This window comes from Ursus maritimus, unplaced genomic scaffold (genome assembly GCF_017311325.1).
Source record: "Ursus maritimus isolate PB19 unplaced genomic scaffold, ASM1731132v1 scaffold_6, whole genome shotgun sequence".
In the NCBI taxonomy this organism is placed as follows: Eukaryota; Metazoa; Chordata; class Mammalia; order Carnivora; family Ursidae; genus Ursus; species Ursus maritimus.
Window position 1 is genome coordinate 83,273,252 of NW_024426774.1, and position 22,588 is coordinate 83,295,839.

At 39.3% G+C, this 22,588-nt stretch overlaps 1 pseudogene; it reads right to left on the minus strand.

Annotated features, from left to right (window-relative positions):
* The window catches only part of LOC103670657, a 104,741-nt pseudogene that overhangs the window by 56,739 nt on the left and 25,414 nt on the right, over positions 1 to 22,588 (minus strand).

Sequence of the window (22,588 nt, forward strand, 5' to 3'; positions counted from 1 at the left end):
CTCTACTCCTATTTATTTAATTTCCTAAGGTAGAAGTGAAGAGTTTTGATTCTGGATCTTTCTACTTTTCTAACATATACATTTCATGCTGTAAATTTTTCTCATGTACTGCTTTCCCTGCATTCTACAAATTTTGATAAGTTGCATTTTAATTTTCCTTTAGTTCAATGTATTTAAAATTTTTTCTTGAGACCTCTTTGATCCATGTATTATTTAGCAGGATGATGGTTAGTTTTCACATACTTGGGGAGTTTCTATCTCTTTCTGTTATTGGTTTCTAGCTTATTTTCCCTGTGCCCTGAGAAAATAATTTTTAAGGTTTTATTTTTTAAGCTTGTTAAGGTATTTTTATGGCCCATAATATGGTCTATTTAGTGAATGGTTCATACAAGCTTGAGAAAAATGTTTATTTGACTGTTGCTGGATGGAGTATCTATAAATGTCAAAAAGATTAACAGGGCTGCTCAGGTGAACTTATTTATCTTCTGCCAGCTTGATCTATCAAACTGAATGAGGGGTATAGGAGTCTCTAGCTATAGTAGTGGATTTATCTATTTTTCCCCTTAGTTCTGTCAGTTTTTGTCTCACATATTTTGGTGCTTTGCTGTTAGGTGCATACATGTCAAGATTATCAAATCCTTTTTGAGAATTGACTTCTTTGTCATTATGTCATGCCTTTTTTTGTTATCCCTGTTCATGTGTCTTGCTCTAAAATCTACTTTTTCTGATGCTGATATAGGTTTTTTCAGCTTCCTTCTGATTAGTGTTAGCATAGTATATCTCTCTCTCTTCCTTTACTTTTAATTTATCTTGGTCTTTAAAGTGAGTTTCTTATAGACAACGATAGTTGGCTCTCTTTTTTTAATCCATATGTCAGTTTTGGACTTTCAATTGTTATATTTAGACCACTTCCACTTAAATTGATTATTGATATACTTGGATTATTATGTACCATGTTTGTAACTATTTTTCATTCATTGCCTGTATTCTTTGTTTCTTTCTTCTTTCTGTCTTCTCTGGCTTTATTTGAACATTTTATATTATTCCATTTAATGCCATTTTTCTTTTCCCTGGAGAACGTTTTTTTTCTTTTTTTCCCTGAAGAACTTGTTTAAACATTTCTCCCAGGGTAGATCAGCTCTCAATGAATTAACTAAGTTTTTGTCTGAGAAAGTTTTTATTTCTCCTTTTGTTGGATATAGAATTCTAGTTTGGTGTGTGTCGGGGGGGTGGTGTCTTTCTTCCAATAGTTTATTTTCATTCACTTCTTGTTTGATTGGTTTCTGATGAGGTGTCCAAGGTAATGTGCTTTCCCCCCTTCTGCCTTCTTTCAATATTTTCTCTCTGCCTTTGGTTTGAATATTGTATTAGTCGGGGCTCTTCTGAGAAATGGAACCAATAGGATACACTTATACACACATATGTAATATTTTATGTATATACACACATATACAATATATGGAATAAGAAATTGTTTGATGCAATTGTGGAGGCTAGTGAGTCAAAAATCTGCAGAGCCAACATCCTAGTTCGACTTCAAAGGACATCAGGCTGTTGTAGAAAAAGGAAAAGCCAATGTTCCAGTTTAAAATGCTTCAGGAAGAATTCTCTTTTACTCAGAGGAGGGTCTTTTTTTTGTACTATTTAATCCTTCAGTTGATTGGATAAGGCCCACCCACGTCATAGAAGGCAATCTGCTTCACTCAGTCTACCAACCTAGAGGTTAATTTTATCTAAAAAATGTCCTCGTAGAAACATACAAAATAATGGTTGACTAAGTATCTGGGCACCCTGTGATCTATTCAAATTGCCCCATAAAATTAACCATCACAAATCCACCCCTTGACAACTTATCACTAATACGTATCTCCTTAAACAATATTTAATGTCCATTAAAGACAAAAATAAAGTCATAATGCTGCCAACTATGATGCAGCTATCCTGCATGCAATAAAAATTTTACTAACCTCTTCTCCAGAATAGGAGGTAAAATCCTTGAGTGGCATTTACTCTTTTCATTAATACCTCATACCCTAAATACTTTGATGTAAAGTTAACAACACTTAAATACCAGATACAAAGTCAATACATCTTATATTACATGCAAGGGGATAAGAGAGAAAAAAACAAAGGTATTTGTTATATATATGCACATACAAACATTTTCAGAACAAAATAAAGAGCAATATTCATGACTATCTGAGAAAGCCTTTATTTCTCACTTCTGTAGCTGTCATAAGGTCATAGATTGTATTTAGAATTACTTTCTTCCACCACACATTTAGTATTCCCTTTGCCTCCAGCAAGCACCTCAGCAGGTTGTGGTTCTCTACTTGGTGCGGTGACCCAAACTCTCATTCCTGAAGGGTCTGCGACATTAGTAATCCCGCCTGAATTAGGTTGTTGTAGTTTTCCATTGTCATTAATCATAGCATGGTAATACTAAGAGATACCCTAAGGGATTTCCTATATTCCAGACATACTCTTCCTTATCTCCATCGTGGTGTAGTAGTCTAACTTCTCCTCCATAGTCAGGACCATAACTCTGCGTTCCAGTCAGCACCATAACTTCCTTCTTTTTCCACCTCCTTAGAGGCATAAAGAACTCACGCAGGCAAGGGGCCATCCTGCCTTCCAGTTTAATGGAATCTTTATTGCATTTCCTGGTGGAAGCATTTCTCCCTTTGGAGCTAAGACATCTAGGACAACAGAGTATACACTCACAGGGACAGGAAGCAACAATTTTGGTAGTGGGTCACTAGTAGTAATAGTGAGTAATGTCATTCCCATTTTACCCTTAGATTCCTAGACTTGTGAATCCTGGCTATGGAAGAAACAGTATGGTATATTGTATGCTGATTCAGAGAATATACGTTATCCTGGAGAGCTCTGCAAGGTATTGCTACCCTCTGGGTGCTGTAACTGAGTCTTTAAAAGGTCTTTCCAACATTCTATTAAGCAAGGTGCTTCAGGATAGTGAGGAACATGGTAAGTTGAATTAATTATATTATTAGGGGTCCATAGCCACCCTTTATTTCCTATGAAGTGAGTTTATTGAGCAGAAGAAATGCTGTCTGAAATACAAGTGAATAAGGCATCTATAACTTTACAGATAGTACTTTTGGCAGAAGCATTGCATGCAGGGAAGAAAAACTTATATCCAGACTGTGTCTATTTCAGTAGGAACAAAACACTGCCCTTGCCATGATGAAAGTGGTCCAATGTAGTTAACCTATGACCAGGTAGCCATGGATCACCCCAAGGAATGGTGTCATATTGAGGACTCAGTATTGATATCTGTTGCAGGTAAATTGAATACTCATCAGTGGCCTTCGCTGGATAAGTCTTGGTGAATAGAAGTCCATATTGCTGAGACCACAAATAACCACCATCCCTCCACTCATAGCTACTTTATTCACTAGTCCATTGAACAATGCCAGGGGTGATTGGGGAAACAGGTTGACTGGCATCCACAGAAGAGGTTATCCTATTCACTTGATTATTAAAATCCTTTTTGTCTGAGGTCACCCTTTGGTGAGCATTTACACAGAACTTTAGTAGCTTTATGAGTTTTTGTGCCTATTCAGAGAGGTCTATGCACATTCCTCTTCTCCAAATATCTTTGTCACCAATTTTGCAATCCTGTTTCTTCTAAGTCCCTGACCATCAAGTCAAACCATTAGCCACAGCTCATGAATTGGTGTATAATCACATGCCTGGCCACTTCTCATTCCAAGGAAAGTGAGCAACCAGGTATGCTGCCAAAATTTCTACCCATTGGGAAGATTCTCTTCACCACTGTCCTACAGGAATATCCTAGAAGGAGGCTGTAATAATGCAGCCTTTCATTTTGGGTGGTGTTTGCATATCCTGCAGAGCCTTCTGTAAAGCAGGCCCAAGTCTTCTCTTACACTGTCAACTGATCATAGGGAATTCTCTGTGAGGTCATAGGTGTAGGCTGGGAGACAGAGACTGTGTAGCAGGTGTCAGACCATGGATATTTGGATGACTTCCTCATGTAACTCGTGCCTTCAGGACTTGCTGAGGCCTGATCATATATTTACCACTTTCATTTGTGTTGGGATGCATGGCCAACTTTATGGCCTGGTGAGTCAGATAACACCCAGTTCATGATGGGAAATTCAGGTCAGTTGATAGCTTTGGTGACTGGTTGCTAAGCATTCAGTCTCTATTAAGCCCCCATAGCAGGGCAAGAACTGTTTCTCAAAACAAGACTCATCATCCACAATGTCAGAGATTTTCCACAAAATCCTAAAGGCTTGTGCCATACTCTAATCCACCTATGGGGACGTGTCAAAGACAAACAATATTCATATCTGCTGCTGACAGTTTAAGCACCATTGGATCTTCTGGATCATCAGATGGCCCAAGTGGCAGAGCATCTTTCATGGCAGCCTGGACCTATTGCAAAACCTTCTCTTGTTCTGGGTCCCGCTCAAACTAACAAATTTTTAGTTCACTTGATAAATAGGTCCGAGGAATACACCCAAAATCCAAAAAGGGACACTAAGCATTGAGTCTCTTTTTTGGTTGTAGGAGGGGCCAGATACAGCAACTTTCCTTCACCTTAGAAGGAGTACGTTGACTTGCCCACACCACTAAACCCCCAGAAATTTCACTGAAGTAGAAGGACCCTGAGTTTTTGTCATATTTATTTCCCAACTTCTGACATGCAAATGTTTTACCAATAAGTCTAGGAAAGTTGCTCCTTTTTTCTCAATAGTTTGAATCATCAAAATGTCATTAATGTAATGAACAAACATGGTATCTTATGGAAGGAAAAGGTGACCAAGATCCCTAGGAACTAACTTATGACTTAGGACTGCTGAGTTGATGTGCCACTGAGGTAGGACAGTGAGGGTGTGTTGCTGACCTGGCCAGCTAAAATCAAACAGCTTCTGGTTGGTCTTCCTAAAAGATATTGAGGGGAAAAAAGCATTTGACAGATCAATAACTGCACACCAGGTACCAGGGGATGCTTTAATTTGCTCAAGCAATGAAACCACAGCCGGTACAGCAGCTGTAATTGGAGTCACCACCTCATTAAGCTTATGATAATCCACCTTCATTCTCCAAGATCCAACTGTCTTCTGCATAGGCCAAATAGGCGAGTTGAATGGGAATGTGGTGAGAATCACTACTCCTGGATCTTTTAAGTCCCTGTTGGTGGCACTAGTCTCTTCAGTTCCTCCAGGCATGTGGTATTACTTTAGGTTTACTATTTTCCTTGGCAGTTCTAGTGGCTTCCACTTGGCCTTTCCCACCATAAGAGCCCTTACTCCATAGGTCGGGGAACCAATGTGGAGATTCTTCTGGCTGTTGAATGTGTCTATTCCAATTATGCATTCCAGAACTGGGAAAATAACTACAGAATTGTTTCAGGGATCTGCTGGATCCACTGTGAGATGGACTAGAGCTAAAACTCCATTGATAACCTGACCTCCATAAATCCCTACTCTGATGGGGACCACAGTGATGCTTTGGGTCTCCTGGAATTAGTGCCAGTTAAGAGTCAGTGTTCAGTAGTACCCAAAAGTTCTTCTTCCTCTTCCCCAATGCAGTTACCCTGGTAAAAAGCTGTAGGTCCTTTTTAGGAAGGCTGGCTGGGAGAAGGATGAACAGTATACTTGGCAATGTAATAGGGTCCTACCTCAGTAGGACCCAACTTCTTCTTCATTCAAAGGGTCCTGGGTGTGTAAACTGGTTCAAGTGAGGAATTGATTAAGGGTCTGTAACTCTCTGTTTTTATGATTCAGGTTAGATTTTTGCTTATTTGACCTAGAACTCTTCTGCTTGTATAGATCAAGTAAGAATTTAGTAGGCTTCTAATCTATTTTACCTGTAGGGACACCATAATCAACTAACCAAAATTATAGGTCCACACAAGTCAGACTATTCTGAGTCCTGCTTTGGCTCTGCTGTCCTTTAACTAAGCCACAGCCACTTTTGCTTTGGTTGTTGCCGTTTGGCCTCTGTCATGCTAGGATCTAATTATTCACATTGGATTTATGTTTCCCAGTTCAGTAACAGCAGTTCCCACTACAAGGACTGGCCTATGAAGAAGAGTGATCACAGAGCTCTGCAAGCATGTTGGGACTCCCTTCAAAAATTCATGTCTCACAATCATGGTGAAAGGTGTTTTTAGGACTCTCTTAGAGTGAGTGAATAGGTCTTAAGTGACAGATCCACTCTAACATCCCAATCATCCTAAAATCTTTGAATCCCTTCCTTTATCTTAAACCAAAGCATTCCCAGCATATCCAATTCACCAATTGTGAGCCATCTTTTGGTCTATGGTTCAGCCGACTAAACAAATTGTTAGAGCTCTTTCTAATATCTCAAACAGCAACATTATCTGCAGAATCTCAGATTTAATTTTATGTGCCTCCTGTGGTTACACCATACCCTTAATACCCATTCCCACACATTTTCCCCAGATTTCTGGCTGCATAAATTAGAAAATCCAAGCAGTTCCTTTGGAGTGCAGTGTACTTTCTCATGGGTCACACTTTGTATGTCACCTTTAAGGGTCTGCTGGAATTTGAGCTATTTATAGATCAAGAGGCAAAGAGGGGAGCACTCTTGGTTCCAGTTCCAAGATGGCAGAGGAGCAGGGGCCTAAAGTTCATCTGGTCCCAGGAATTCAGCTAGAGATCTACCAAAAATATGAATACCTATGAATGCAACTGGAGAGTGAAGAAAAGAGTAGCAGAAACTCTATGAAAAGAAAAGCAACAACTTTCTGCAAGGAGGAGAAAAGATGGCGGAGGAGTAGGAGACCCTTTCTCAGCTGGTCCCCTGAGTTGAGCTGGATATCTACCAGACCATCCTGAAAACCCATGGAATCAGCCTGAGATGCAGGAAGATACATCTGGATCTCTACAAACGAATATCTCCAGTGCTGAATCTTGAGGTACAAAGTGGGGAGCCATGAAGCCGCACACAGATATCGGAAGATAAACAAAAGGGGGAGGGAGCCAATGCGCTCGGGCACCGGGAAGCAGTAGCCACCTGCACTAGGGAGCAGACTGGACTTGCGGACCGGCACCCACGAGAGAGCAGACTGGGACCATAGGCTGGGATCGTGCATGGGACCAGACTGAAAACTGGAGCTCTGGAGCGTTCACTGGAACCGAACTGATACCGGGAGCTCAGGAGCATGCGCATCCAAACTGAAAACTGGACCTCTGGAGCGCACACTCAAACTAGACTGAAACTGAGACCAGACTGAAAACTGGACCTCCGGAGTGCTCACTGGAACTGGATTGATATCAGGAGCTTGGGAGCGCGTGCGCGACCAGACTGAAAATCTGCGCTTTGGAGCGTGAACCACACTGAAACAGGGAGCTTGGGAGCGCGCGCGGGAACTGGGGTTGGCTGGCGGTGTTAGAAGCACCAAGGACAGAGATATGGCGGCCCTGGAAGTGAGGGCTGGGACACTGGCTGTGGGGCACACATCCCAGGATGCTTCAGAGGTTTTGGCAGCACTGACAGAAACAGAGTTAAAGTGGCCAAGAGAGCTCAGTGGAGAGTGGACTGTGATCTCTCTGTTCTGAGACAGAGGCTAGGATAAGGCCACTGTTGCTCTGACTCTCAGAATAGTCCCAGAAAACAGCCGGGAAAAGCTGCCAGAGAACAAAAGCCCAGAAATACCAGCTCACATTGTGCCCATCCCCATCCACCCTCACAGGGGACAGGGAGACTCTACCCAAACAGGGTTGCCTGAGTATCAGTGCAGCAGGCCCCTCCCCCAGAAGGCAGGCTGAAAAATCAAGAAGCCCACATCCCTAAGGTCCCTATAAAACAAGTGCACACTGCCTGGGTCCTGGTCAATAATTTGGGCTCTGGGCATCCCCGCAATCTCTCTTCATCAGAATGACAAGGAGGAGAAATGCCCCCCAGCAAAGAAAAGATAATGAGTCTGTGGCCTCGTTCACAGAACTGATGGATATGGATATAACCAAATTGTGAGAAATGGAGTTCAGAGTAACAATGGTCAAGATGATGTGTAGGATTGAAAAAAATATTAACAAAATATTAATGAGAATATAGGAACTCTAAGGGCAGAAATGACAGTGAATCTGGCAGAAATTAAAAATGGTATGAATCTAATGCAGTCTAAACTAGACACTCTGATGGCGAGGGTAAATGAGGCAGTAGAACGAATTAGTGAATTGGAGGATGGGATGGTAGAAGAGAAAGTTAAAACAGAAACCTGGCACAAAAAAATCCAATCTCAAAAATCTAGATTACGGGAGATTACTGACTCAATGAATCATTCCAATGTCAGAATCATTGGCATCCCCTAGGGAATAGAGAAAGAGAGTGGTCTAGAAGAGATATTTGAACAAATTGTAGCTGAAAACTTCCCTAATCTGGCAAAGGAAACAAGCATTCATGTCCAAGAGGCAGAGAGGACCCGTCCCAAGGTCAATGAGAACAGACCTATACCACGTCACGTCATAGTGCAATTCGCAAATATTAGATCCAAAGATACAGTCTTGAAAGCAGCCGGGGGAAGAAAATCTTTATGTACAGAGGGAAAAATATCAGAATAACATCAGACCTCTCTACAGAGACCTGGCAGGCCAGGAATGGTTGGCACAGTATTTTCAAAGCTCTACTGAGAAGAACATGCAGCCAAGGATCCTTTATCCAGCAAGGCTGTCATTCAGAATTGATGGAGAGATAAGGACCTACCAGGATCGGCAGAAACTGAAGGAATTCATAACCACCAAATCAGCCCTACATGAGATATTAAGGAGGGTTCTGTAAACGTAAAAAACCCCAAGAGTGATACAGAACATAAATTTACAATCTATAGAAACAAAGACTTCACAGGAAACATGACATCATTAAAATCATATCTCTCAATAATCACTCTCAATGTGAATGGCCTAAATGATCCCATAAATGCCACAGGGTTGCAGAGTGGATAAAAAGACATGACCCATCCATTTACTGTCTACGAGAGACTCATCTTGAACCTAAAGATACATCCAGACTGAATGTGAAGGGATGGAAAACAATTTTTCATGCCAACGGACCTCAAAAGAAAGCTGGGGTAGCAATTGTCATATCAGACAGATTAAATTTTAAACTAAAGACGGTAGTTAGAGATACAGAAGGACACTATATTATTCTTAAGGATGTATCCAACAAGTGGATATGACAATTATAAATATCTATGCCCCCAACAGGGGACCAGCTAGATACACAAACCAACTCTTAACCAGAATAAAGAGACATATAGATAATGATACGTTAATAGTAGGGGACCTCAACACTCCACTCTCAGCAATAGACAGATCACCTAAGCACAAAATCAACAAAGAAACAAGAGCTTTGAATGATATACTGGACTAGATGGAATATATATATATATATATATATATATATATATATATATATATATGGAGCACTACACCCCAGAACAAAAGAATACTCATTCTTTTCAAATGCACGTGGAACTTTCTCCAGAATAGACCATTACTGGGTCACAAAACAGGTCTCAACCGATACCAAAAGACTGAGATTATTCTCAGTATATTATACTCTGCATATTCTCAGATCACAATGCTTTGACACTGGAACTCAATCACAAGGAAAAATTTGGAAGAAACTCAAACACTTGGAAACTAAGAACCATCCTGCTCAAGAATAATTGGGTAAACCAGGAAATTAAAAATCAGTTTAAACAATTTATGGAGACCAACGAGAATGAAAACACATTGGTCCAAAACCTATGGGACACTGCAAAGGCAGTCCTAAGGGGAAAATACATACCCATCCAAGCCTCACACAAAAGAATAGAAAACTCTAAATTTTTTTTTTTATATTCTCACTTCAAGGAGCTGGAGCTGGAGCTGGAACAGAAGAACAGGCCTAACCCATGCATGAGAAGGCGGTTGATCAAGATTAGAGCAAAGATCAATGAATTAGAAACCAGGAGCACAGTAGAACAGATCAACAGAACTAGAAGCTGGTTCTTTAGAAAAATAAATTAGATCGATAAGCCACTGGGCAGACTTATTCAAAAGAATAGAGAAAGGACCCAAATTAATAAAATTATGAATGCAAGGGGAGAGATCACAACCAACACCAATGAAATAGGAAGGATCATTAGAAACTTTTATCAACAGCTTTATGCCAATGAATGAAACAACCTGGAAGAAACGGATGCCTTCCTGGAAACCTATAAACTACCAAGACTGAAACAGGAAGAAATCGATTTTTTTAAACAGACCAATTAATTATGAGGAGATTGAAGCAGTGATTAAAAACCTCCCCCAAAACGAGTCCAGGGCCTGACGGATTCCCCGGGAAATTCTACCAAACATTCAAAGAAGAAATAATACCTATTCTCCTGAAGCTGTTTCAAAAAATAGAAACAGAAGGAAAACTACCAAACTATTCTATGAGGCCAGTACTACCTTGATCCCTAAACCAGGCAAAGACCCCATCAAAAAGGAGAATTACAGTCCGATACCCCTGATGAATATGGATGCCGAAATGCTCAACAAGATCCTAGCTAATAGGATCTAACAGTACATTAAGAAGATTATCCATCATTACCAAGTGGGATTCATCCCTGGGATGCAAGGTGGTTCAACATTCGCAAATCGATCAGTGTGATAGATCATATCAACAAGAAAAGAGTCAAGAACCATATATGATCTTCTCAATTGATGCAGAAAAATCATCTGACAAAAATACAGCATCCTTTCCTGATTAAAACCCTTCCTCAATTTCATAAAAACCATCTATGAAAAGCCTACAGTGAATATCATTCTCAACAGGGAAAAGCTGAAAGCCTTTCCCTTAAGATCAGGAACACGACAAGGATGCCCACTCCCACCATTATTATTCAACATAGTACTAGAAGTCCTTGTAACAGCAAGCAGACAACAAAAGGTATAAAAGGTATCCAAATTGGCAAAGAAGAAGTCAAACTGTCTCTCTTCGCAGGTGACATGATACTCTATATGGAAAACCCGAAAGAATCCACTCCCAAACTATTAGAAGTTATAGAGCAATTCAGTAATGTGGCGGGATACAAAATCAATGCTCAGAAATCAATTCCATTTCTATACACGAACAATGAGACTGAAGAAAGAAATTAGGGAATCCATTCCATTTACAATAGCACCAAAAATCATACGTTATCTCAGAATTAACTTAACCAGAGACGTAAATTGGTCTTGAAAGACATTGAAGAAGACACAAAAAGATGGAAAAATATTCCATGCTCATGGATCAGAAGAATAAACATAGTTAAAATGTCTACACTACCCAGAGCAATCTACACTTCCAATGCCACCCCGATCAAAATACCAATGGCATTTTTCAAAGAACTGGAACAAACAGTCCTTAAATTTGTGTGGAACCAGAAAAGGCCCCGAATTCCCAAGGAATTGTTGAAAAGGAAAAACAAAGTTGGGGGCATCACATTGCCGCATTTCAAGCTATACTACAAAGCTAGGATCACAAAGACAGCATGGTACTGGCACAAAAACAGACACATAGACCAATGGAACAGAATAGAGAACCCAGAAATGGACCCTCGGGAGTTGGGCAACTAATCTTTGACAAAGCAGGAAAAAACATTCAGTGGAAAAAAGTCTCTTCAATAAACAGTGCTGAGAAAATAGGCTAGTGATGGGTATTAAGGAGGGCACGTATTGCACGGTGAACTGGGTGTTATACGCAAGTAATGAATCATGGAACTTTACATCAAAAACTAGGGATGTACTGTATGGTGACTAACATAATATAATAAAAAATATTAGTATAAAAAAAAACAAACTAAGAGGCAGCCCACGGAATGGGAGAAGATATTTGCAAATGACACTACAGATAAAAGAGTAGTATCCAAGATCTACAAAGAACTACTCAAACTCAATACATGGGAAAAAAATAATCAAATAAAAAAATGGGCAGAAGCTATGAACAGACAGTTTTCCAATGAAGACATACAAATGGCTAACAGACACATGAAAAAATGTTCAAAATCATTAGCCATCAGGGAAATTCAAATCAAAAGCACACTGAGATACCACCTTACACCAGTTAGAGTTGCAAAAATTGACAAGGCAAGAAACAACAAATGTTGGAGAGGATGTGGAGAAAGGGGATCCCTCTTACACTGTTGGTGGATTCCCACCAAGTTGGTACAGCCACTCTGGAAAACAGTGTGGAGGTCCCTTAAAAAGCTAAAAATTGAGCTACCCTGTGATCCAGCAATTGCACTACTGGGTATTTACACCAACGATACAGACGTAGTGAAGAGAAGGGCCATATGCATCCCAATGTTCACAGCAGCATTGTCCACAATAGCTAAATTGTGGAAGGAGCCGAGATTCCCTTCAACAGATGAATGGATAAAGAAGATATGGTCCGTATATACAATGGAATATTACTCAGCCATCAGAAAGAACGATTACCAAACATTTGTAGCAACATGGATGGGACTGGAGGAGATTATGCTAAGTGAAATAAGTCAAGCAGAGAAAGACAATTATCATATGGCTTCGCTCATTTATGGAACATAAGAAATAGCAGGAAAATCAGTAGGGGAAGGAAGGGAAGAATGAAGGGGGGTAAACAGAAGGGGGAAGGAACCATGGGAGACTCTGGGAAACAAACTGAGGGCTTCGGAGGGGAGGGGGGTGGGGGATTGGGATAGGCTGGTGGTGGGTATTAAGGAGGGCACAAATTGCACAGTGCACTGGGTGTTATACGCAAATAATGAATTATGGAATATTGCATCAAAACTGGGGTTGTACTGTATGGTGACTAATATAACAAAATAAAAATTATTAAAAAAAAAAAGTTTGAAAGAAGGGTGGTGGGATGGGTCCTGAGGAGAATCAGCAGTGTCTTACAAGGCAAGTGCCAATACAGTTTTCTCAGACAAGGCAGGGTTAATCCCCTTAGATGAAGGTGGAGATTTCTTCTGAGTGTGGAAAGGCTGCTCCTACTGGCAAAGAATACTCGTAAGAATTCAGGGGCTCAATGTCTCCATCTCCATCAGGATCTTCCCACACATCTAACCTTTAGGATGCCATTCCTTCCATTCGATACCCTCTCTCTAACAATATACACTCTGAGAGGTTGGAAGTTCAGTGTGCTTTGCAATTCAGCCAGTTGCAGAATGAGCTTTGTTGTCAAGGATCTCAGCCCAGCAGCTTGAGGAGATTTTGTTCTCTTTCAGGGTAGACGTAGATGTTTTCAGGTCAGTTATACAGTACTTGAGCTGGGTATTCAAATCCCTGACCTAATCCCTTTCTTTTCTCACTTTGTTCAGTGACATTAGGAGCAACCAGCCAATCTCACTGTTCTTGTTAATTTGGTAAAAATGTTAAAAAGTATCATATACATGTTTACTGAAATCCTTACTTCTTTTTAATGTTTGATTAGGAGTATCTCATGGTGATGTTTTGTGTATCTCTACTGGCAGATCATTCCATGGATTATTTGTGATCTCTTTACTACTAGAAATAGAGTCATGAGTGTCTTTAAACCTAAATGGATTAAGGAGACTCAGAAACGCCGTAACCAGTTTAGAAAATTTATTTTTAAAATTTTGTTCATATATATATATATGAACAAACTTGGCAGATTCCATATATATATATATATATATATATATATATATATATATATATATATACACACACACTATATATAGAGAGTATGTATCTGTATGTCTCCAGTCAGCAAGCTGGAGATTCAGTCAGCAAGCTGGAGATTCAGGAGAGCTGATGGCCTATTTTCAGTATAAGTGTTGGCAGGCTTAAAATACAAAAAAACCCCCGACATTTCATTTCTAGTCTGAAGGCAAGAAAAAGTGATGTCCCAGCACTACCATCAGTCAGGGGGAGTTTCCTCAAGGGAGAGTTGGCCTTCAATGGATTGGATGACTCCCACCTAAATAGCAGAGGGCACTGCTTTACAGTCTACCAATGTTAATCTCATGCAGAAACACCTTCATAGACACATTTAGAATAATGTTTGACCAAATATTTGGGCCTTCCATGTCCATGTCAATTTGACACATAAAATTCACCATCAAGCCACACAACCTCAAAATCTTATCCCAAGGTTTTTTTTCTAGGACCAATCTTCATACTAGCTCTCCTAGCCTGTCTTCCCAGAAAGCACAAAAGTACGTATGCTTCTAATATGTTGTGAAATGAAATCATGGGGAGATTGGAATGGCAGCAAAGCTGAGGGAAGCAGGGAAGGAGGGAGAGCACCTACTGAGCCGACCGCTTCTTCATATCAACAACAACTGATTACTAGATCTTATGGGATAATCTTACAAGACACCTTATATAAACTTAAACATTGCAAGACAGTCAGTCTGGTGAGAAGAGTGAAGAAGTTTCATTCTCCTGGCCTAGGTTCCCCTTGATCAAAGATGTGCCCAGATCTTTAGCAGTAACTCCTAAGGAAAGACAATGTTAGGGTTTTTTGTTTTTCTAATAATGTGCATGATGTAATGTCTTCCCAACTAATCTAAGATTTGTAGAATATGGTGGAGCTACTGACTTGTTTTTGTGACTCCCAATAAATTAACACAGTTGAAAGAAAAGCCCACTGCAGAAAATGCAGTAGAGATGCAAAATGGATTTGCAAGTTACCTGTCATATCATTACCAATATGACTAAAACTTTGTGTAAAATAATTAAAAAGTAAAATGGGGGGGACTTAAAAATTAGATGAGAGTAATAATGAACTTCTATGTGTGCACAGGTGACGTGTATGCTTTATTCATATTATTTTGACAGTTTTCATCACAGAATACCAAAACGTTCCTTTCCTAAATTAAAACTAATTAAAAACTATTTAAAGAACTGTATGTAACAACAAAACTTAACAGATTTAGAACTACTCAGTAGAGAGACTCAAGCAACTGAAAAAGAGAAGTAACAGAAAACATCCTAATTACAATAATGTAAGTCACCACAAAAATCATTGTAAGCTTATTTTTAATAATACATTTGTGTTGGTAGAATATTATCTTTATTAGCTAGCTAGGTTTGCCTCTGGATTAAGCTTCAAATTTCTTCATAGATGAAATATTGCTTATTAAATAGTTTTGCTTATTTATTAATAAAATTATGTTATGTACCCACAGATGAGAAAATAAAACCTTTATAGTATTTAGCCCTAGGTTTCAACATTAAGCTTCACAGCAGGACTAGTTTTGCTGATTAGGTGACCGGCCCACAATTCCACAGGGTCACTCTTGACTGAGTTGAAATCAAATCCACCACAGTATGACAAACCCAGCCACCAACATTTGGTTGTACTAAGACTATCAAGGGACTCACTTTCCAGCTCAAGGATTGTATAGAATTTGGACATGAAAGACATCAGGGACTTCAGTTAAGACATACTACGTGAGTGGTGACAAATAGAGCTGTTACACAAATGAAGCATTCTTAAGTGTGATGAGACTAGAAAGTCTAGTCTTCTAAAGACTGAGCAAGAAGAAAGTTATCCAGGGACTCAACTCTATGTTCTAAAATGGTGACCACCTTCATTTGTCAAATCCCTAGGCCCAAGGTCAGATATTCCAGCCCATCTGACGTGGATGGACATTCATTCTCTTGAACAAGTCAGAAATCCTTGTCTGGTGTTCCACATCAGATCTCTAAAATCCCAAGTGATTATTTTTCTTACTGCATTCTTACCTAGAGTTTTAATCACACTAGAAAAAAGAAGTTGTAGATGCCTTTTTACCTGGAAAGTTAGTGACATTTTTTTCCCTGTATCATTCTTAATGTAGGAAAATGTTTTTTGAAGTGGACTCAGCTCTGTCTATACTGCTTTCTTCCAAATTCCATAATATGATCAGAAACTGGAAATCTCAATCTAATGTGGCCATATATCTGTTAGAAACACCCACTAGCACCTACTATTGTTGAGCACGCCACTTGGGATCATTCATAGTATCTCATTCACTCTTCACAAGTATTTTTAACAGGATATGATCTCCATCTTGTGTAGGAGAAAACTGAAGTAGCCCGAAGACAAGCATACAGACTTGGTACTCTTATCTATATATTTTCAGAGTTTTTTCCACAGGCAAAGCTACGTTTTTATAAAGTGTTATAATCAAATAAGTGGCCGGTATTCCAACATCTTGCAGAGAAAATCTATTTTTGAATCACGTGTGATATGAACAGTGCTGACTGGCTATAGGAATAATTGCATTCCACCCTGACTTAGATAAGTTTCCTTAGAATCTGTGCTTGAAAGGGGAGTTCTTGTGTAATGATTTGTTGAAAGAAAGTTCTCAGGAGTAACTTATAAAACAAATGGGAAACACAAGATAGAACAGCAGAAGAAGGTAAGCAAAAATATGTGTTAGCTGACATTTGCCCTTAGCCAGATCCCACAGGGAGCCCTGGAGCCTAAAAAAGTATAATGGAGTTGTCCTGCATCTAGGAAAGGACACCAGGGCTTTAAAGTCCTGTTTTGATAATTCTTAGGTGTTTTGGGGCAAGAAAACTTTCATAACTTAAGGCAGTTACCCAGAAAAGAGTGCAATCATTTCCTCTTAACCACCCAATACTCACAGTAGCCAGAGATGGGTACACTGGCTCAAAGGGTATCTGGGAAGGACATCAAGAGTGTCCACTATTCCTCTGATGACAAGCTATCAGCAAATTTCATAAAGCTGAGAGGACAACTGTTGAGTAGCAATACATGACAATTTGTCAGACAGACTTTTAGATTATGAATTAAATGGTAGGTAAATCTGTCTAAACAATTCCACACTCAGAGCTCAGAAATGCCACAGTAACAAACCGATTAGCAAGTCCCTGTGATGCACTTTTCACATGATAAAGGTCAGCCACTTTCAGTCTCAACACACCTATGATCACCCATTATTGGTGAGTATGGTACAATGAGAGAAGGCCTGTGAACCATGTCTGCAAAAGTGTGGATAAGCCAAAAGGAATGGAAGCCCTAGATGGTTTAATTCCTATTCCTGCGTTGCTTGCTATGAGTCAGGGAAGACATCACTTGCTGAGAATCACTTATACGGTAGTTTCTCCCACAGCAATCCTTTTGTTTAATTTACTTATTTTTGCCTGCCTGCACACTTATTTCCATTCCAACAGAGCAATTTATTTATGAGGAATGTCTTTCCAGGGCCGTCAAGAAAGCAGGAAACTTTATGTGTTCCAGAGAGAATTTAAATAAAATTGGTGATGAGATGGCTATGAGCCTAAAGAGGGAATAACAAAGAATCTTAGAGAATGTTAGCAGCAAGAGCCTGCCCCCTACTCTGGTTGAAGGGTCAAGGAAAGTGGTGGCTTATTAACTCCCGGATGTCCTGGTTGCCTGAGGAAACCGATACTACAGGAGGAGGGGCTGTCTGAGAGAATCTGGGACTATAAAGAGGATCTAGCCACCCCGGAGATACCATCTGCATGAAAGAGGGGTAAATACCTGAGTGCGCCCTAAAGAAAAATATTTTAAAGCAGATCAGTGTGCCAGAATGGCGTCAGGTGCTTCAGGGGAACACGTGAAGGTAAGTTATATAAGAATTGTATTATGAATACTATTTGTAGCAAGACAGAACCTGGAAATATTAAATGAGACCACCCTTATTTCTTTTGCTATAATGGTCTTCCTTCTGTCATGGATTCAATAGCTTCCCCATCTCAGCAGGCATTCATTTGCCAGATGGGAGAATACAATACAAATTTGGGGAAGCAATGATGTCAACTAACTTTTGAATATAATTTTTTTTTAAATTTCTACCAGAATAATAATATTTAAAGCCTATTATTTAAGAGAGAATTTTGAGTTTCACTTTTTTTAAATATCAAGACTCAAAGCCTAAGTGTTCTTCCTGTACAGTTCTTTTTAAAGACTTTTTGATGATAATTACCATTATATGTCCTTAACTGCACTTGTGCAAATACCTTCTCCTCCACCCAAACACATATCTTACCAAGAGAAGATTAAAACTTCCTTGAGAGGGGCGCCTGGGTGGCACAGCGGTTAAGCACCTGCCTTCAGCTCAGGGCGTGATCCTGGCGTTATGGGATCGAGCCCCACATCAGGCTCTTCCGCTATGAGCCTGCTTCTTCCTCTCCCACTCCCCCTGCTTGTGTTCCCTCTCTCACTGGCTGTCTCTATCTCTGTCGAATAAATAAATAAAATCTTTAAAAAAAAAACCAAAAAAACCAAACTTCCTTGAGGATAGAGGGAGGATCTTCCAGTACTGGTGCCAGAGTGGGTGGGTATGACCTCCTACAAATAATTATTAGAAAACTTGGATGAAATACAAACAACAATTGACTAGAAAGGTGAAAATTCATAATCTGAAGGAGAGGTTACTTTTGAAACATTGCCACTGCAACAGATAAGAATAATGGTTTCTATCATTTTTACCTGAGGGCATTTTACAATCCCCATGACTATCATTGTGGAAAACCACACCATTATCAGCTTGAGGTGGCAGAGGACAAAATCAGAGGTTGAGAAAAAAACAGTTCTGAACTTTATAGAAAGTCCTGGAAACAGTGCAGCCACAGAAGTGGTGAGATCCATGATGTGAGTATAAACTTCACCCAAATCCCTACCTGACTGCTGAAATATACATGCAGAGGAAGACCCCAGGGGATTCTGAAAAGGTACATAGAGACCATAGAGACATATATCTTTAAAATAGAGATTTGTGACTTTTCTGTGTTATGAATTGATTTCACAAATCCATGCACAACATAAATGTAAAGGGGACCAGACTAAAAAGAGGCAGAAGCTAGAAACCATAAACACTTAGTATAGTTACCGGGTGCCACAGGGGACACAGCTTGCAATTTGAATCCAGGCAAATTCATCGGTTACCTAAACAATGATGCAACAATCCTCAGATTAAAAAAAAAAAAAATCCAGGGTCACGAAAATGTATTATCTACAGTGTCCAGTGAAACCAAGTTGACAGTGAAAGCAAACAATGCTAGACATGCATACAAGCAGGAAAATATAACCTATATCCAGGAGCAAATAACAGTCAATAAAAACGGAGTCTCAGTAGGGCAGATTTAGTAAAAATTCATCAGCCAAAGTTTTCAAAGCAGTGATTATAAATATGCTTCAAATAATCAAAATTAAAATGGTTGAAATTAGTTAACATATAGGAAATCTTAACAGAAAAAAATAGAAATGAAATAAATAAAAATTCTAAATGTGAAAAGTGTAATAACTATATAAAAGTAACTCAAAATGTTCAACAACAGATTGAACATGGCAGAGGAAAGAATTGGCATACTTGAAAATAAATCCACAGAAATGACCCAATCCAAAGGCCAGAGGAAAAAAGATCACAGAAAAAAGTGAGCATTTGTGGTATAGTATCAAGCAGTCCAACACAAGTGTAACTGGAGATCCAGAAGAAGCCAGTAGAGAAAGGAAAAGGGCAGGAAAAAAAAAAAATTGAAGACATATGGCCAGAAATCCACCAAATTCATTAAAAAATACCTTGGAAATTTAGAAACTTAACAAATCCCAAGTAGAGTAGAGCAATCCACTCCTAGAAAATTTCAGTTCAACTGCCAAAAGTCAAAAATAAAGAGATAATCTTAAAAGTACTGATGAAAAAATATTTATCACAAATGTCAGAATAATTATATGATTAATGACTAATTTCTCAGAAAAAAATGGAGTCCAAGAGGCATACAAATGATGCATTTGAGGTGCTAGAAAAAATTTTAAAATTTAACCCTGTAGGGCTATAACCAAAAAATTCTGTCTTTATCCAGTAAATTATCCTTCAAAAATGAAGACAAGAGAAATACATTTTTATATAAGCAAAAACTAGGGAAATTTATTGTCAGCAGATCTGCATTATGAATCATGCTACAGGAAGATATTTCAGGCCTAAGGGAAATGATACCAGATAGTAATAGAATCCACATAAATAGCAAGAAGACAAATCACTCTATAAAAATAGACAAAATTTTAACAGACATTTGACAACAGATATCTGGATACCCAAAAGCCACGTGAAAAGATGTTCAACATAGGTTAGTCATAAGGGAAATGCCATTTAAAACCACAATGAGACACCACTGCAGCCTCTATATAATGATTCCAATCAGAAGGCCTGATAATAGTCTAGGATGACAAGCAGTTGGAACTCTCATGCTTTGCTGGTGGGAATGCAAAAGGTATCATCACTTTAGAAACAGTTTGGCAGTATAGCTGTTTCCTATTACTGATGCAGCAAATTAACACAAACTTAGTGGCCTAAAAAAACAAATTTACTATCTCACGGTTAAGGAGATCATAAGTCTACAGGTCTCACTGGGCTAAAATCAATATGTTGGCAGGCTGCATCCCTTTAGAGACACTAGGGGAAGACATTGCCATGCCTTTCCAGCTTCTAGAAGTTGCCTACACAACTGGTTCCTGGCCTGCTCACATCTCTTTATTTGGCTCTGACCCTCGTGCCTCCCTCTTATAAAGGACCCTTGTGATCATATTGGGCTTATCTGATTAACCCAGAATACTCTCTCCATCTCAAAATCATTAATTTAATCACACCTGTAAAATCTCTTATGCCATCTGAAGTCACATATTCACAGGTTCTGGGGATTAGGACATGAACATCATTGGGAGTGTATTATTCTGCCACAGGCAGTTTCTTACAATCCAACTCTTAGGTATATACCACAAAACAACGTCCACAAAACAACATCCACACAAACTTGCGTGCATAATTGTTTTATCTGTAATAGCCAACACTGGTAGCAATCAACACTGGATCCATCAAAGGTGAATATGTAAGCAAATACTGGTACATCCATATAATGCAATAGACCTCAGTAATAAAACAAACAAAAAACTCTGATATGCATAATGTGGGTAGGGCTAAAACTATCATGCCGAGTGAAAGAAGACAGACAAGAAAAAAGAGAGACATTCTGTATAATTCCATTAAAGGAATTTCCAGAGAAAGCAAACTAATCTGCAGTGACCAAAAAGAAAAAAAAAATAGTGGTTACCTGGGGTCAGGGGTAGAGGGTGATGCACTGCCAGAGGCACAAGGGAATGCCTTAGAATGATGATAATATTGTGTCTTGACTGTTGTTATGGTTACACAGGTGTGTGTTTGTCAAAATTCATCAAATTACAGACTCAGAATAGGTGCTTTTGTTGCATGCTAATTTTTTCTTAATAAAATTATACACAACTAATGAATCGTTGAACACTACATCAAAAACTACTGATATACTATATGTTGGCTAACTAAACATAATAAAAATAAAATTAAAAAAAAAAGTGCTTGCTGACTGTGAGAGAATTTACTTTTCCTCAGAAATGAGATGGGAACAATAGACCACCACTCCTTGGAGGAGAGTTCTCAGAAAAGATCCTCTCACTTGCCACTCCCCATGCTAAGGCCTGGGGATCTGGAGCCACCTACAGCCTCGGTAACCCTGTGGCAGGGTCCCACATCTACAGCTTTCTTCCCAGCTATGGATTAAGGAAATGGCATGTCTTACCCAGTGAGGGTTGAAGCATGGACAGCAATGGATGAGGGAGTTGGCCATATGGAAGGGCTGAGATTCTGTGTACCCCAGCTCTGTATAAGTGAAGTGGCTTGGTGTTCCTGATCCCCAGCAGGGGACCCAGGAGGGCAGAGAGAGGTAAGGGACAAGAAAGATGCTGGCAGTTGAGGCCATGATGGGGCTGTGGACATTGACAGTGCATGAGAGAGAGAATAGATGCCAATTACCTCAAAGAAGAGATGGGAGGAAGACACCAGGTTAAGCGTCAGGAGAGGACTGTATGTGACCAGTCTCCGGAAACCTCCTCCTCCAGGGCTGGGATGGCAAATGTTGAATCTCTTGAGTTCAAATTCTAAAATGGTCGGATTACCTGGAAGGAGCTAGATTAGGTTGTCTGCCATTTTGTAGTCTAGCTGCTTAAGATAGTACTTACTTTTTGGAATAGAAAAATTAAGTTATATTATTAGATGCATAAGTTTTATGACTTGAAATTCATAGCATTTATACCCCACATTTATAGAGAGTTAGCCAGTCCAGAAATTCAATATAAAAATATTAACAAACACAGTTGCAAGCACTCAGAAGAATATGAATGAGTTGTGTGACAGCAAGTTACTGTGCGTAAAGCATGTCAGGTTAGTTTGTATAACTAACAAGTCAACAGGCTTGACTGAATGACAAGGTAACATACATGCAGTCACATACAGACAACTGATTCGTGTTTTCCTGATTTTATAAATCAAAGTACTGCAACAACAAAAAAGGAAACATTTGTGATAAGGTAAGTAAAGTGTTAGGGAATGTTAAAATGTTCTGCCACCAATGGTAAGTAGATTCATTAATTGTTCACACAACAAATATGTGTGTACCTGTTACATGCCAAGAACTGGAAGATGTAAGCAAATGAATAAAAGCATGTTCTCAGTAAAGCAAAAGCTGCAAGAGTAAACAGAAGAAAGGGAGTGAGGAGAGGAGTAGTTCATCCAAAATTAGAGAATTAATAAGAGAGTCACTTTTCCTGAAAT